Source organism: Podarcis vaucheri, assembly GCF_965113315.1.
Source record: "Podarcis vaucheri genome assembly, chromosome: 4".
Classification (NCBI taxonomy): Eukaryota; Metazoa; Chordata; class Lepidosauria; order Squamata; family Lacertidae; genus Podarcis; species Podarcis vaucheri.
Genome location: NC_138762.1, coordinates 33,653,610 through 33,658,378, shown reverse-complemented (window position 1 = coordinate 33,658,378; position 4,769 = coordinate 33,653,610). Strand labels below are relative to the sequence as shown.

At 40.7% G+C, this 4,769-nt stretch overlaps 1 protein-coding gene across 1 annotated transcript in view; it reads right to left on the bottom strand.

The window, feature by feature from the left end:
- The window catches only part of LSAMP (limbic system associated membrane protein), a gene marked incomplete at its 5' end in the record, with an annotated part of 349,538 nt that overhangs the window by 137,340 nt on the left and 207,429 nt on the right, over positions 1 to 4,769 (bottom strand). The gene's annotated exons all lie outside the window — the stretch shown is intronic.

The window sequence follows — 4,769 nt, the reverse complement described above, 5'->3', positions numbered from 1 at the left end:
TCAGCAGGCTTTGGACAACCAGAAAGGCCTACTTCAAAGATCTTGACAGCTAGACAGCTCTATATAGGCAAAGGTGTTTCTTCAGGTAATGAGGTCCCAAGTTGTTCAGAATTTTGCAAGTCAATCAGAAAACTTTAAACTTGGTCTGGTAGTAAATTGATAGCTGGTGATACTCTTTCAGTAATGGTCATGCATGATCATGGTTGACTGCTCCAGCAACCTAACGTCTACGTTTTGCACAAGATGCAGCTTTCAGGACACATTACAGTACTCAAGTGGTGACGTTGCCAACGTGTGAATCACTGTGGTCAAGCTATATTGCAGTACATGGCAGTAGGCTATGTGGTAGTGCATCGCAGCAGAATTTATTTATTTATTTATTTCTGGAACATGCACCCTGCACCTTACCTGTTCCCAATGTAGCTTTATCAAGTCACATGGGAGAACAGCAACCTTGTGATGCTGTTGTAAATTGTTATTTACATAATGCAGCAACCTGGGTAGGAACTCTGCCTCAGGAAAGGCAGGATATAAATGTACCGTATTTTTTGCTCTGTAAGACTCACTTTTTCCCTCCTAAAAAGTAAGGGGAAATGTGTGTGCGTCTTATGGAGCGAATGCAGGCTGTGCAGCTATCCCAGAAGCCAGAACAGCAAGAGGGATAGCTGTGCAGAATATATTTTTTCTTGTTTTCCTCCTCCAAAAACTAGGTGCGTCTTATGGTCTGGTGTGTCTTATGGAGCGTAAAATATGGCGATTTCAGCTTCCCATGGTATGTTGAAGCTAAGGTGGTCTGTGCAGGGACAGACTTTGGTAATATGGCACTCTTAGAAAGGACAAATTTTCCTTCCCCTCATATTTCTTATTTTCACAATAATTCTTTTTGATTCAGTTGCTTTTTATGGATCTTCTCAGTAGGTACTAGTTGTTGTTAGCCCCCTTGACTCAGCGTCCTGTGCAGGGCAACCACCCACACCATCCGAAATCAGACACTGGTCTGTGTTTGGACAGTGACTGGATGGGTAACCGCCTGGGGATCACATGTATGATAATGAAATCACTGGCCGTAGATGAACTGTGGTTGTGACTGCACACTCAATGTATGAATTCTCTTCCTCTTGGTAAACCTTCTGTGCTGCTCAAGGGGCTTTTCTGGTCCTTGAACCTCTGAATAATACAACTTCTGCATATAAAACATTCTGGTATCTCTTCCTCTTTGAGATAGAAAGCAGCCTAGAGATGAAAATACGCTTGCACTCAAGCTGTATTTTTCATAATTATGCATCTTCAGGGTTTCATAACGACCAATTTAATCACTTTTGCTGTTTAGAGGGCCATAACAGCCAATCACGATAATGGCTTTGGTATTTGGTAGGAACCATTTAACGCCCAAGAGCTCTTGTTCTGAGTCACTTGATGCCACTTAAGTTTGATAGACAGCCTCTCATTAGCACAAGTTGCAAAACCTCCAGCACAAAGCTCATTCCTTTAAAACAAACTCCATTCATTGATCCCAGAAGTCTCCAAGGAAATCATTAACCTGGCCTTGGCGTGTGTATGCATGTGTTTGTCTGTGAGAGAGAGAGAGAGAGAGAGTGAGTGAAAGAAAGATCAGCACCCAATCAGGATTTGTTTCCATTGATTTTCCTCCATGAATGTTTTTATTCTCTGTTACGCATTCACTACATGCATGCAGTGGGAGGGGGTAACAAGTGAATAGGGCTTTAGTACTTCCAAAGGGAACCAAGTGAGATCATGGCTGTGGTAGCATTCAAACACAAGGCTTCTCAGCTTAATCCCTGCCATTTCCACTAGTGTTTTCCTATCTGCCCTTATGACAGAGAACCTAATGTGGAGAATAGAGCCTATAGAAAATGCCATATTCAGATGTGAAAGTGGAGAGCTTTGTAGAGGACTACAATAGTCCTGGTTCTTAATCCATCCTGGGATGCAATCCATCCTGGAATGTGGTTGGAATCAGAATGCTGGCTCACAATGTGATCCAATAGATCACTTGGTGTGTTCTTATGCTTTAATACCACCAAGTGCATACCAAGTAACAGTTAACCACAAATAACCAAAGTATGATATCTGAACTGATTCATGAGCCATGAGTGTCTCTCAAAGAACCTAGAGATGGGTGAATCTGTCAATTTCAGTTTCCATCGGTTTCTTATTTTTTGTCCAATCTTAAATTCAGTTCTTCACATTTTCAAATCAGCTTGTGGTATTTTTTTTTAAGTCCTCATGGAAATCATCAGTATTTTAGTGCAAATTTCTTCAAATATACACATTTTTGTATTCCATTTTGCCCTATGTACACATTTTTTGCAAATCAATTTTCCCTAATATAATACAGTTTTGTATGCCGCATATATATATATGCATTCCTATACCCGTGAAAATCTACGAAAGCAAATATATATATATATATATATATTCATGAATATATAATTTTCTATGTGCACTTTAACCTAGCATGTACATCTTTGTGCATATTACTTGGTTGGATAATGGCATTTGGAGAAGCACACATTTTGAAGGATGGTTGAGCTTTGGTTTGGCTATTGTTTCAGAAAGAGCGAATTAGGTTGGGTTCACCATTGAATGTGGACTTGAATTGAATTTTCTCCCCCAATCCTGAAAGAACCATACAAAAGGAATGCTACTAGCAACATACAGGATAAGACAGCCTTTGCCAACCTGATGTTTTCCAGCTGTTTTGAACTATAACTCCCAGCCAGCATAGTTGTGTAAGCTGGGACTGTAATTCAAAACATGTGGTTGGCATCAGGCTGGCAAAGGTTAGTATGAGGCATTCATTATCACACTTTACCCTTATATAATATCAAGTTCAGAATTTGATGCTGCATACATTTGTTTGGCTCTATTAAATACCAATTCCCTAGCCATATCCTAAAAAAACACTCTTTTGTTTGTATTCTTCACTTCCCTGACCCTTGGGGAAATAACTCCTATGACTGATAATTAAGAAGCTCCCTTGATGATAGCTGCTCACTATTTCCCCCCTCCTTCCCTTAATTACATTTGTCTTGTACCCAGGCTGTTTGGATCTTCCAGTTTGGTTCAGATACCTCCTCCCTATATCTGTGACTTGTCTACTGTCCTCTTAAAATTGCTCAAGTCCCAGAGCAGATGTAGCATGAGTCAGCCCAATACTTTTTTCCTGCCTGAGGCAGAGCAGCAAATTGCAGCTGCTTCAAGTGAAGGAGTACAGAACCTAAGGCCGGCCAAGTTGTTTCGGCTCCCGAAGCAGAAAATTCCACAAGCGTCTCTTCCCCTCCCTAGCAATAAAAAATAAATTAAAACAGCAAACAATTTTTTGCCTTTTCATGGCACCCAGGCTGTGCACACAGTCCTGTTTACTCTACATCTGGTGCCCTCCCACCACTAGCTTTGGAATTAAGAGTACACATGACAAGAGCCACAATCCACATCTATCCTGCTGTTTCGTATGAAATACACTACTGCATTTTGATGCCTTTCCCCCCAAGCCAGCTTGGATCCCAATTGTGAAAAAGAATTACTTAGCCATGTTTTAAGTAATGTGCACCCAGGATCCAAAATCTGTTGCCTTAGGCAACGCCTTCACTCTAGCTAATGGTAGGACAAACCAACCCTGTTCATTGCAATGGCATTTGAGAGCATCAGTGAATATTGAAACCTGTGTTCCAATTTTCATCCAAGCAATACCTACTGTATTTTTCACTCTATAAAACGTACCAGACCATAAGACGCACCTAGTTTTTGGAGGAGGAAAACAAGAAAAAAATATATTCTGAATTTCAGAAGCCAGAACAACAAGAGGGATTGCTGCACAGCGAAAGCAGTGATCCCTCTTGCTGTTCTGGCTTCTGGGATAGCTGCGCAGCCTGCATTTGCTCCATAAGATGCACACACATTTCCCCTTACTTTTTAGGAGGGAAAGAGTGAGTCTTATAGAGCAAAAAATATGGTATATCCAAATATAGGATAGGTAAAAAAATGATTTTGTAGCTCTTCTTAATAGATAATACTTTGTTTAAGGCTAAAAGATGTGGGATTTTCTTCTCTCTCAGTATGATTGCCACACTTAAAAAAACTAAGACAGTAATAGAAAGGCAGTCTTCAGTGTGAAGCAACTTTTAAATGACTACATCACTGCTGCGGTTATTCTACCAGAAGGTTATAATTATATCACAAAACGTACTTCAGTTTTTGAGTCACTTACCTATATATCCATGCTGCAATTTTATTTTCTCAGAATACCAGAAAATTCATAGCTATTAGAATCTGCTTCCTACAACTCTGTCTTGGGGGAACAGAGGCCCCTGGAGATTAAAACCAGTTGTTTGTATTGTTATGAATTTGGGGTGTTAAGTTGTGTGCCAGACTCCTCTAATCCCTGGATCCAGCAAGTGTCAGAATTTAATCAAGGCCTCTAATTTTTGGAATAGTCAGACTAACCTCCTGGTGAGGTGTAAGGAGAACAAAGCAAGATGCTCTGTGGGATATGGCTAATGGGTGGGCAATTCACGGCAGAGAGGAGGAGAAAACCAGAGTTTAAAGTTGTGATGTGACCTAGAAGTAAAGCAGCAAGCTGGAGAGAGAGAGTCAGAGCAGCGTTTGAGTGCAATGTCTGAGTTCTGTTTGAATCCAAGGCTGTGGCTATGGCAGAAACAAGACCTTTTAGGGGTGTCAATGCTGTGAACCTGTCCTTTGTAGGCTCTGGTTGTGTCTATATGTAAATAAACCACATATCCAGCACC